This window comes from Rhinopithecus bieti, unplaced genomic scaffold, assembly GCF_001698545.2.
Source record: "Rhinopithecus bieti isolate Rb0 unplaced genomic scaffold, ASM169854v2 scaffold_7684, whole genome shotgun sequence".
Taxonomy (NCBI): Eukaryota; Metazoa; Chordata; class Mammalia; order Primates; family Cercopithecidae; genus Rhinopithecus; species Rhinopithecus bieti.
In genome coordinates this window covers 566,439-579,918 of record NW_016806071.1, presented here as the reverse complement: position 1 = coordinate 579,918, position 13,480 = coordinate 566,439, and positions in this window count along the sequence as shown.

Sequence of the window (13,480 nt, the reverse complement as noted above, 5' to 3'; positions counted from 1 at the left end):
CTATTTTGCCCAGCAGTGAAATTAAGCTTTTCATTTCCAGATGGTAAATGAATGGCACAGTTCTTACTTGTGAACTTTAGCTTATGTGTTCATTTGACTAGAATAAATGAATCCAGAGAACTCCACTGTTAGTAGCCAATTAGTCATTAAGCAACACACAAACTCAAGTAAGTTACTATAATACCAGATGGTGACCCCATGGTACATTTGCTCTCTTAGCCTGGAGGTTGGCATTTGGGAAACTGCCATGCTTCTTAGCAGCATTAAGTTTCGTAGAGTTCAGAGCTAGAATGCCATGTAGAGATGAATTAATCCTCTCATTTCACAGCTGAGACTATTGCTTCTGCACATTGGGTGCATAGATGTCAGCTGCCAAAATAACTCTTCATTTTACTTTGTCTTTAAAATCTACATTGTTTGCCAATAAGGAAAAGTGAGGTACAAAAAGATTAATGCCATAAAGTGGACGTTTAAAAAATTCTCAATCTGATTGGGCACGATGACTCACTCCCGTAATCCCAGCATTTTGGGAGGCCGAGGTGGGTGTATCATTTGAGGTCAGGGGTCCGACCGAGGCCAGCCTGGCCAACGTGGTGAAACCCCACCTCTACTAAAAATACAAAAATTAGCTAGGTGTGGTGGCAGGCACCTGTAATCCCAGCTACTTGGGAGACTGAGGCAGGATAATGGCTTGAACCCGGGAGGCAGAGGTTGCAGTGAGCTGAGATCGCGCCATTGCATTCCAGTCTGGGAGACAAGAGTGAGGCTCTGTTTCAAAAAAAAAAAAAAATCTCAATCTGCAAAGCTGGAGTAATTTTGGGCTTAAATTCCAAGTCATCTTGGTTATCTAACAGTCCTTAACCTCATTATTAGCCATATAGATGATTTAAGATCAAAATACCATCAGGCTATAATCTCACTTTTTATATTAATAGGACAGCAATAAGATACATTCACGGACGGGGACATGCAGTTCCATTTTTTACATTGAAAAGTCATCATGTTATAGTTTTGTAAATGTGCTCACACACATGCACACACGGAGTCCAGTTTGATTTAAAGCTCCAGCCTGGTTTCTTTTCCTTCAGAGGCTCAGGCCTGACCTAGGCTTTCTCAACCCTCTACGGAGAGGAGGACTACAGTAGAACTGGCCTGTGCTTTCACTTTTGTTCTTCTTCCCTCTTCTGGTTTTAGCTTCTCTCAGTGTGGCAGGGAAAGAGAGGACACACTGCGGAAAACAGAAAGAAGTTTCGCCTAATTGGGCATGTGATAGCCTCTGCAGAGAGCCCCGAGGTGACTCCCTCTCCCACTCCCATCTGCAGTTTCCTGACCTAGGTAATCTGACCCCTCTCTTACGCCCTTAGCCTCTAGTTACTGAGGTGCCCTTGACCAGCAGACAGCCTTCTGATAGGAATACCTCAGAGGAGCTGCCAGTCGCTCATTGCCCCCAGGAGAGGGTAAGGTATCCTTGGGTTTGTTTATGAGCCCTGGTGAAACCCTTGTTTATCTGCACCCCACAGAGACACGGGATTGGAGCCAGTCAGTTAGTAAATCAGTCAGACTAAATAAAGACACAGAGACAGACATGATAAAAGCCACTGGGCATCATTAAGGGCTTAACCAAATTACATGTGTGTGAGATGAATCTTGGCTTGATGATGGAACTGCCCAAGCCAGATTGCTTAGAATAAATCCCACCAGCAGGATCACAGAGTATAAATGATGCATTTTGCACAGTGTACAATCTATGAAAAAGTGGGGCTCCCAAGTTTCTTGTCAGGGTTTAGGGACCCAAGATGCATTTTCCCCCGAGCAACAAAGTTATAAATGGTGATTCAGTAGCAAGGCCTCTTCTACAGAAGGCTGTTTCACCCCTAATGTGGCCGAATGACCATAGGAGCCTGAGTTCTAGGCCTAGAAGCTGGGGACCATGTCCTTACTGGAGAGACTGAGAAGAAAGTGCTCCTCCCCTTTACTACAGCCAAGGTCAGCTTTAATTGTTTTCCTGCACTCCAGGGGCTCTGAACCTCCATTTGTCCTAAGCTCTTCCACTTCCCCTGGGTCAGCCCTGATTTCTCTAGAGTTCCAAAATCATCAGCTTTCTTCATTTCCTTATTCAAACCCTGTTGCCTCACTGAGACTAACAGGAAACCAAACAGAATTAATTAGTTCAAACTAACATTTGATTTTCCAGTAGCCTTTTCCTTTCTTTTTTTTTTTTTTTTTTTGAGACGGAGTCTCGCTCTGTCGCCCAGGCTGGAGTGCAGTGGCCGGATCTCAGCTCACTGCAAGCTCCGCCTCCCGGGTTTACGCCATTCTCCTGCCTCAGCCTCCCGAGTAGCTGGGACTACAGGCGCCTGCCACCTCGCCCGGCTAGTTTTTTTGTATTTTTTAGTAGAGATGGGGTTTCACCATGTTAGCCAGGATGGTCTCGATCTCCTGACCTCGTGATCCGCCCGTCTCGGCCTCCCAAAGTGCTGGGATTACAGGCTTGAGCCACCGCGCCCGGTGCCTTTTCCTTTCTGTAAGTGCTTAGGTCTTTGTAAAAGGGTTCTTCTGTGTTTGAAATACGACCTGGCTATAGGAGTTTGGAGGATTCAAATGGGCTACAAGACAACAATAAATCTATGATTCCCAAGTGTTGTCTCAGACTATAATTACCCCTCTGTCTCAACAGCCTCTTAGCTTCTTGGGGCAAAGCAAGCTCACTTCTGGTTTACCAGGCAATACAGTAGCATACTACCATCCACACGCCTGACGATTTCTGCCACAGAGGCAGGATGCTCCATTTCACCACTGTGGTTAGTGTTCTTGCATGTTGATACTAACTTATGTCACAGATGCATGTTGCTTTCAGTAGTCCATCACCCTTTAACTTTCTTAGGGCAAAGCACTCATTGGGAGGAATTACCTCTCTCCCATTGGATTATATTCCAGTGGAATTTTCAATCATGGTGCTTATTCCTTCTGTAGCCAATGGTCAGGCAAACCACTAGGGTGATTGCTATTTTCTTCCTTGAACTGAATGATGTAAAGACTGAAAATCTAGTGGGGATATCCAGACAAGACTGTTAGGTCATTCCTGCCATTGGGAACTTCCAGAGATGCCTGGGCCTGTCCTTTTCGAATCCATCTTTTTTTTTTTTTTTTTTTTCCGATCCTTCTGTGCCCCATATCCTTCCCAAAGAATTCCTTCTTGTTGAAGTTAGCCAGAATTGGTTTCCATTGCTTGACACAAATAACACTAACTGATACAGTCCTCTGCTTCCTCTGTTACTGTATCTGTACTTGAACTTAGGGACAAGATCTCAAAAAGAATGACACACTTTATATTCCACAGAGGGACCTCACTCCTACCCCAAGCTCTAGCTCAATACTCCAACCCCAAAGCCAAATCTAGGAAGCCCTTGGAATGCTTTGGTGTTTTTCTTGTTTGATTTCTAAAGGTTTGTTGGACCCTCAGTGGAGCGTGGTTTGCCTTTTCTCTGTGAATGATGAGGTTGGGATCTTCCATCTCCTCCCAGCAATCTTAGAAGCCACTCTCCCCACATTCCACTCATTTCTAGCCAGCCATGTTTCCCCAGAATTTACTTAGCAGATTTTATTGTATTTGTCTGCAAAGCTTTGGTTATATTTGTTCACTCAAATAAATCTGTTATTGGTTGAATTCCTAACAGTGTAATAAAATGAACTGAAAAACTTCAGGCTAAGTAGGATGCTTCTTTGCATCATTTCTCAATGAAGCAGAAGACAAAATTGTTTAGAGATGCTACAAATCTAAATAAGTACAAGTTTCATTAGCCTCTGTCCACAAACATGCTTGCTAGAAGCCTGCCATTTATTCAGTATATTCACATTGCTAATTACATTACCTATCTATTTTGAAACGAGTGTCAACTGCCTAGAATCCCTGGGTGAGGTTAAGGTGTTTCCTGACTGGAGTATCTTTTTGCAGTTACAGGCAAAATTCTCTTGATGAGTAGACCAAGCATCTACATTCAAAAATTGTAACATTTATTGAGCACATACTATGTACTAGGCAGTATCTGCATTTTTATGAAAATCATCTTTTTGTCTTTAGCAGACCTATGAATAATGTCCGTCCTATTTTGCAGCTGAGGAAACAGAGAGACGACAAAACCAGCTCATGTTCAAGAAGACTGTAGGGTGAAGTCAAGAGTCAAAATCAAGCAGTCTGTTAGTGCTACACTGCTTTTCCAAGAAGGAAGGGAATGGATGTTTTCATACTGACCTTTGTCGGCTTACAACAGGAGATTACCCACTTGACCCAGGCTCTCGATTCTTCAGCAAAATTAACTATAAAGTATAACCAAACATTTCTAAGTTTCCAAAATGAAGAGAAAATGTTTTGGGGCGAGCTGAGTTGGCTATGTGATAGGTGATGTTCAAGCTGGTCCCCCAATCAGCTGTGTACCCCAGTTTTTACCCCCTGGTGCAGTCTCCTCCTATTGAACCTGGGCTGGCCCCTATGGCTTGCCTTTTACCTTGCAAAAGTGATGCCTGTGTAACTTCTGAAGCTACTTTATAAGGAGCCTGGCAGCTTCTATGTGAGTCTCTTGAAAAGCTCACTCTGAGGAAGAAGTCTGAGACCACCATACTAGGAGGAAGCCTAAACCAGTCACATAGAAAGATCACATGGAGAGAGAAAGAGAAAGAGAGAGAGAAAGAGAGAGAGAAAGAGAGAAAGAGAGAGAGAGAGAGAGAGAGAGTGAGTTATGTGGCCAACCATCTGCTCTTCCATCCATCCCAGCTGAGGCAGATTGCAGCTGAGCTTTTAGATGACTCTAGCCTCAGATGCCATCTTACTGCAGTCACATGAGAGAACCCAAGTGAGAACTGGTTGGCTGAGCTCAGTCAAGCATTACACCACTAGAGATAATCATCACCGTTTTAAGACATTCAGTTTCGGCATAGTTTGTTACGCAGCAATAGATGTCTGGAACAGTTGCCGAATGGAAGACACGACTCACACACGTTGAGACTATACTTTGTGTCAGATCTGGTGCTATTTTCTTTACATATATCATGGGGTAAAATGATGAACATAAAATGTTGGCACATTTTCTACCATATCACCTTCCCGTATTGACAAGGAAAACCCCATAATTTCAAGTTTAATTAAAACCCCCTTCTCTGCCAAGCTTTATCCTCCCAAATAAACCATTGGTCTTTCTCTTTCAGATTGGTTTCTGTATACTTGTGATACAGATTGACCATAGAAAAACAGACTCCAAGAGACTAGAATTGAAGAGAAAGGACTTCCTAAAGAGGCAAAAATCACCTTTGTAATAAAGACAAAAAAAAGATGGAATGGATAGATGGGGAGTGGGACGGGAGTGGCAGAAAAAGCAAGGAAGGGTGGAGAATGTTCTCTGATAGTAAGGTAGATAAGGAACCCAGAGGCTGCTGATATGAGTGAGCTTGGTGATGAAAAAACAGCAATGAGGAATATTGCAGTTGATTATGAATTGGATTTTCTTCAGTGCTGAGAAACTTGAATAAAACTGGAATTGTTTCCCCCGATTGGTTACCTGAAAAGTCTGTGTTTCTCTGGGACTGGACTAGACAGGTTGTGGCTTCAGTTAGGCTTAGATGCATTATCATGTCATGTAACCTTTCAATAACATCACGAAGCATGTCTTCTTGCCCTTGTTTTACAGATGCAGAAACTCAGGTTAAGACAGGTTAAGTAACTTGTTTAAGGTCTTACAGTAACAAGCAGTACAGCCAATAATTTTTTTTTTTTTTTTTTTTTTTTTTTTTTGAGATGTAGTCTTGCTCTGTCACCCAGGCTGGAGTGCAGTGGCGCGATCTTGGCTCACTGCAAGCTCCGCCTCCTGGGTTCACGCCATTCTCCTGCCTCAGCCTCCTGAGTAGCTGGGACTACAGGCGTCTGCCACCACGCCCAGCTCATTTTTTGTATTTTTTAGTAGAGACGGGGTTTCACCATGTTAACCAGGATGGTCTCGATCTCCTGACTTTGTGATCCGCCCGCCTCGGCCTCCCAAGCCAGTAATTTTAACCTAGGTTTGTTGACTCCAAAGTCCATGATTTCCCACTTCACCATTCCAGAGTAACTTCCCTGACATTATAACCTTTGTTCATAGTATCATCCTTTCTTCTATTGCTGGACTCACTTCATCTCGCATAAAGGCAGTGTCATTGGAGGAGGGGTGAGTGGGGCAGCAATGACCCATTTATAGGAATTTTTTTTTTTTTTGAGACGGAGTTTTGCTCTGTTGCCCAGGCTGGAGTGCAGTGGCACAAGTGCAGCTCATTGAAACCTCCGCCTCCCAGGCGCAAGGTAATTCTTCTGCCTCAGCCTCCTGAGTAGTTGGGATTGCAGGCACCCACCACAACACCTAGCTAGTTTTTGTATTTTTAGTAGAGATGAGGTTTCACCATGTTGGCCAGGCTGGTCTCAAACTTTTGACCTCAAGCGATCTGCCCACCTTGGCCTCCAAAAGTGCTAAGATTACAGGCGCGAGCCCCTGTGCCTGGACTATATGAATCTTATATGTGCCATTCCCTGAATTTTCTAACAGTTTCTACAACTGGGTTTTTTGAAATGGCACATATGAATGTCAGATGATGTAATTTCTTAAAAGTCTGTTATGTGTTCTTTATCATATGCAATTCTGTTATGATGTATTAAGTGCTAAAGCAACTCATTTGATGACACTTACAAAGAAGATAACATCCTAAGGTTATCTTAGAATGATACCTTTTAACAATAAGAGCTGCTGCTTCTGTTTATTATAAACATAGATTAAAAAAAGACTTAACAATAAAAGATTGAGTTTTGATTCCTTCTCTCTTTTTGGTGACAGCAGTTGCTCACTAACCTTTTCCCATCAGCTTCAAATCTATTTCCGTTTAAAAGGCAACAAAAGTGTTTAGCATCCTCCTGGCACATTTGTGTCAGAATGCAGGTATGCTGCGCGGAAAGAGATACAATATCTTAGTCTGTTATGATAAAAATATTCATCCTGAATTTCCATGACAAATAAGTACAACTTTATTTCTAACTGATCGTATGCATTTCCTATTTAAAATATAAAATTATGAAATCTGAAATTTGCTGCTCAAACAGTAGCATATATACAACAGCAAATCATGATTATACAGAAATGCATACCTGGTGTGTCCTCACAGTCACCTTCTGGCAGTTTCACCTCCAGCAACACAGGCCAGACAGTAGCAGGGAATTTCACACCAGCCAATCTGACTAGATAACAGTTCTGATTTTCTAATTAAAGATTTGGGAGAAATGCTAAAATAAGAATTGGCAGTTATCTGTAAATCTCAGCTATTTGTGTTTTCCCCATACCCCATCTCTAAGCTTTTTAGACAGATGTCAGTATTTTAAAAAAATAACAGGAAGAAAGGTAGTACAGAGGCGGTAAGAGAAAATGGGCTTTGGTTGACCCTGGATCTCTCTTTTACTGGACAACTGACTTTGGGCATTTCCTGAATGTCTTTGAGGTTCTGTTTCCCTACCTCTAAAATGGAGGTAAATGTGCTTATTGTGAGTGTTCAAATGGCATGGGTGATGCTATGTGTCTGGTACCAGCAACATAGGAGGAGGACAAGAATCCAAAGCTTGCTTCCTCTGCAACATCGGAAGCAGAAAGATGAGGCTATTAATTCCATCCTGCAGTCTTAAGGGTTACATCTATCACTGTCTTTTTTTTTTTTTTTTTTGAGACGGAATCTTGCTCTGTCGCCCAGGCTGTAGTGCAGTGGCATGATCTCCACTCACTGCAAGCTCTGCTTCCCAGGTTCACACCATTCTCCTGCCTCAGCCTCCCATGTAGCTGGGACTACAGGCGCCCGCCACCACTCCCAGCTAATTTTTTTAAATGTATTTTTAGTAGAGATGGGGTTTCACCGTGTTAGCCAGGATGGTCTCAATCTCCTGACCTCGTGATCTGCCCGTCTCGGCCTCCCAAAGTGCTGGGATTACAGGCGTGAGCCACCGGGCCTGGCCATATCTATCACTTTCTTAAATGTACTAATAAATGAGCCTCTTCAAGCACACAAAAGCCCACTAGATGTAGGACCAGAGAACAGCACTTAATTTCAGGGTCCTGTTAGGGACTCATTGACTTTTCTAGACATCAGTCACCCCAGGAAAGAAAATATGAACAGCAATATTCGGCCTGAAAGTACTTGTAGGGCCGGGTGTGGTGGCTCACACCTGTAATCCCAGCACTTTTGCCCAGGCTGAGGCAGGCAGATCACTTGAGGTCAGGAGTTCAAGACCAGCCTGGTCAACATGGTGAAACCCCGTCTCTACTAAAAATACAAAAAAATTAGCCAGGCGTTGTGGCGTGTACCTGTAATCCCAGCTACTCAGGAGGCTGAGGCAGGAGAATTGCTTGAACTTGGGAGGCGGAGGTTGCAGTGAGCGAAGATTGCACCACCGCACTCCAGCCTAGGCAACAGAGCAAGATTCAAAAAAACAAACAAACAAACAAAAGAACAAAAAAAGAAAGTACTTATGGGGCTGTTGTAAATATTAATGTGCAATCAATGATCTTTAAGTGCTTTGGAGAACTGTTCCATGTAATAACAAAGCATTTATCATTATATACAGAAAGAATGCTTATAAGGTGTGAGAGGTTTCTTTTTTTTTTTCTTTTTTGAGATGGAGTCTCACTCTGTCACCCAGGCTGGAGTGCAGTGGTGTGATCTCGGCTCCCTGCAACCTCCTTCTCCTGGGTTTAAGTGATTCTCCTGCCTCAGCCTCCTGAGTAGCTGGGATTAAGTGCCCACCACCACACCCAGCTAATTTTTGCATTTTTAGTAGAGAACAGAGTTTCACCCTGTTGGCCAGACTGATCTTGAACTCCTGACCTCAGGTGATCTGCCCACCTCGGCCTCCCAAAGTGCTGGGATTACAGGCTTGAGTCACTGTGCCCGGCCGAGAGATTTCTTCTGCAACAGTCCACTGAGGCCTGCAGTATTGTTACAATCGTATTGTCCAGTGACATTTGACACAGGGCGACAACCTGCTGAGAAAACAGTTTCACTAAAAAGAGGAAATGACTTTCTTTTAATTTCCAACTTTTATTTCAAGTTCGGGGTACATATACAGGATGTGCAGGTTTGTTACACAGGTAAACAAACGTGTGCCATGGTGGTTTGCTGCACACATCATCCCATCGAGGAAATGACTTTCATGTGGGCATACATTTTGTGGTCATACCTGTTTGCTGTTGGGAATCAGGGTTTTTTGCTCATTCAAACTGGTAAACTTACTGAGGCTTGTTCTCTGGTTGGATGACAGGACAGCACGAAAGACAGCTTTAATTTTATTCACCTATGTTAGGGAAGACTTTCAACCTTTTTGCCGAGTTGTGGACCTCTGGTTCCATCTTAGAGAAAGGCAGCATGGTGGAGTGGGGCTTGGAGCCAAGGTGACTTGAATTTCCCACAGGCTCCATCACCCATGAGCTGTGTGACCTCAGGCAAGTCAATGAACCACTCTGAGCCTGTTTCTTCAACTGTAAAACAGAGATAATAACACAGTACCTTGCAGGAGTTGTGTGAAGATGAAAGCTTTAGGTACATGAAGATACAACATACAGAAGAGTTTGGCACATAATAGGTCCTCATAAATGTTCAGGAGTGCACAGAATAGTTACATATAAATATTGTTTTTGAAATTAAAAAATCAGAAGATAAATTATGCTAATGCTAACCCGCCCACATTATGGATGATTAGTTTGGATTCAGGATCAGATGTGGAACATCTTTTGAAACATATGCAGGGCAGAGAAATTAACATTTGAGTGCCTGGAGAATCTTAAATTTTCTAATTCCTGACTTCTGGTATAAAATTTGCAATACAGTGTAAATTTTCGGTATGCTCCCTTTTCTTTTGAACTTACTTACTTTTAATGAACAAACAAACCCACAGCATCATCTACAGTATTGGTAATTACAGCTACTAGGAGATGGAACAATAAAAATGAACCATAAACTCTAGTTAGCAGAGGGAAACCCAAGTCCAGGAGCTGACATAGTGAAACTTCTAAAGATGACATAGGTGACTGATGTTGCTGCAGTGTGATTAAATGTTTATTTAGTCTGAAGAAAGTGGACATCAGCCAAAAAGGAAGGATGGCATAGTTATCTCACCCATTTGCTAAATCAAAATTAAAGAAATTATCTAGGGCATTCAGCTATTCTCTTGAGAACATAACTATTTCTTAATTACCTAACTAGAAAACTCATATGTCTCTGGAGAATTCTTAGGAAACATTACAGAGAGTTTATGTGAACTGCAGCCACTGGTGGCAAATGCCCCAGAGTGATTCTCTCACTTGAAATGAGTTCTCAGGTTCTGATGCAGCCAATCATCCCCTGGCAGCTTTTCCCTCCTTCCTGTCCCTTTCTACTACCACTGATCTAAGCAACTTCCCAGTTGGCCCCTGCCCCCAGCCTCTCCAGAGTTACCTTCATGAAGCACAGCTCTAATCACATCAGTCTGGCTCAGACACTTTCAGCGGCTCCCCATGCCCCACATGACAAAGTACAAACTCCTTCAAACGATATTTAAGGTCTTCCACGATCTGACCTCAACTTACATTGAAACCTCATCTCATAGGTCTCCTTTATCACAGCCCTTATTCTTATCCTCATTACTAACCTCATGCATTGATTCAACAAACATTTTTAAAGTGCCACAAATCCAGCATCGTGATGGAGGATGAGCAAGACACAGCCTCTGCTCCAGGGAGCTCAGAGTCTGGTGATGGGTTGGACAAGCAAAAGAGTGTTACTGAATAAAGTACTGTTATACTTATTTGCTGAACATCCAATGAATATTTAACAAGTGCCTTTGATGTACCAGTAACACATAAGCACACGGGGCAGGGGTGTCTAACTTTTCTTAGAGTCAGTGAAAGTTTAAAAGAGGAAGTGGCATTAACTGAATCTGGAGAGAATTTCAATCAGGGACAAAGTCCACACACAGGAAAAAAGAGCTTGAGGGAGCGAAGCACACATGATCTTGCTGAATGGCTCTTGTGGCTACAGCATAGCTGTAACATCATTTGAAGAAAACCTCTCTTCCTGGCCTCAATCCTGAGTGTGTCCCCTTGATATCCCTTTAACTCAATTCATCCCTCAGGCTTGGAGGTCACTTACTCAGGGAAGCCTCTCTTGTTGGTTCAGACAATGTTAGTCCTCAGTTATTTATTCTAAGAATGTCTTGTACTTTTTCTTTCAAACACACATAATTATAAGTAAATAATTATCTAGGTAATTATTGAATGCCTATCTCTCCTCCCCTCATCCACCATCAAACTTTTAAGGACAGAGAGGGCAGAATCATGTCTGATCAGTTCACCTTACATACACCGTGCCAGTTATACAGTAAATGACCTAAATATTTTTGAATGATGTATATTTGTGGTCGTTCTTCCTTTTTAGAGCTTCACCACATTACTTTTAGATATTGTACAAAACATTCCAGAATTTGGAATGTATTCTCTAGTTCCACGGGGGCTATTCCTCACTTTGCCTGATGGCCAATAACATGCACAGGACTCCTTTATTCCTGCCTCAACAGGAGTGTGTGCACACCCAGACATACACACACACACTCTATTTATTTCTACATTTGCACCCAGAAGTAAATACGTATCAAGGGGATGTTGACCTGGTTAGAAAATCCTATTCTGGCAGAATCTTGAATATTTGCTACATAAATCCATCAGTGCAAGGGCAGACTTTATACTTAGAAACATTCAGAATTGCCATGGTTCCAAAATTTAAAAAAGGAATACAAAATTAAAAAAAAAATCAAAATATCTTAAAATGCTAAATATAGAGAATAACTATGGATACCAAGCCCCTTGATAATCTTACAGATAGCTCATCTAGACTTATGGCTTCAAATATTACTTATGTGTTTGTCTTAGGTGGGTGACCCAGAAGCCGAGCCTGATTTGTGAGCCCATGATTTCTTAAGGAAATCCTCCCCAGACTGGTAAGGGAGAGGGGGATGCGAACAGAGGAGAGGAAGCCCAGTAAAGGTATACTCTCAGGCAGTCTTTGGAGAGGGTGGTTTTAGCCCAATCCTGGGCATAAAGAAAACCTGGGGCTTAAGCTGTGCCCAGAGATTTTCAGAGACAAAAGAACTAGCCTTTCACACACCTCCCACTCTGCACCCTTTGCCTGTCTGTCACCGGTCAAGGATTGTCCTAGAACAAGAGTTCCCAGACCCTAGGCCATGAACCAGTACTGGTCTGTGGCCTGTTAGGAACTGAGCTGTACAGCAGGAGGTGAGTGGTAGGTGAGCAAGCAAGCAAAGCTTCATCTGTATTTACAGTCACTCCCTATTACCGCTTGCATTACCACCTGAGCTCCACCTCCTGACATAGGACACAGGGGTCCGCAACCCCCGGACCAAGGACCGGTACCAGTCCGTGGCCTGTTAGGAACTGGGCTGCACACTAGAAGATGAGCGGCGGGTAAGAGAGTGAAGTTGAGCTGCACCTCCTGTCAGAGCAGCATTAGATTCTCACAGAAGCAGGAACCCTATTGTGAACTGCATATTCGAGGGATGTAGGTTGCATGCTCCTTATGCGAATCTAGTGCCTAATGATCCGTCACTGACTCCCATCACCCTCAGATGGGACCATCTAGTTGCAGGAAAACAAGCTCAGGGTTCCCGCTGATTCTACATTATGGGGAGTTGTATTATGATTTCATTATACATTTCAATGTAATAATAATAGAAATAAAGTGTACAATAAATGTAATGTGCTTGAATCATCTCAAAACCATCCTTCTGCACCACCCGGTCCATGGAAAAACTGTCTTCCATGAAACTGGTCCCTGGTGGCAAAAATGTTGGGAACCACTGTCTTAGAGACAAGTACATTTCCAGGTATATCTTATTCTCTAGTTGTGGGGGGCGAAGCAGCTCTAAAAGCCGAAGCCAAGTCTCCGAAGAGACACAGGTGCTGGGTGTTACAATCAAAAGCATGAGTGGGGCTCTCAAAAAAGAAAACAAGTTACTTCAGGGAATCCGGGGGGAGCAGCTGACTGTGTCCACTGCAATCCTTACTGCTCTCAAAATTTCCTCCAGCTTGGACTTTTCACCTGAATTTCAGACCCATGCATCCAACTGCCTACTTGACATCTGTGCTTGGATATATCTGTGTCAGTTACTTATTGTCACAATAACGTTGTATAACGTACAACCACAAAACCTTAGGTGCATATAATCACAAACTATTATATTTGCTTACAGTCTGTGGGCCAGCTGGGCAGTTCAGATTATTTGAAGTGGGCTTGGAGAAGCTCATTTCTGCATCTCTTGTCTGCTGTGGGTTTGCTGAGCGGCTTGACTAGTCTTTCTCTGGGCTTTCTCAAATGTATGGGGCCTCAGCTGGGACAACTGAGCTGATTCCGCTCTGCTGCACATGTCTCATCCTCCAGC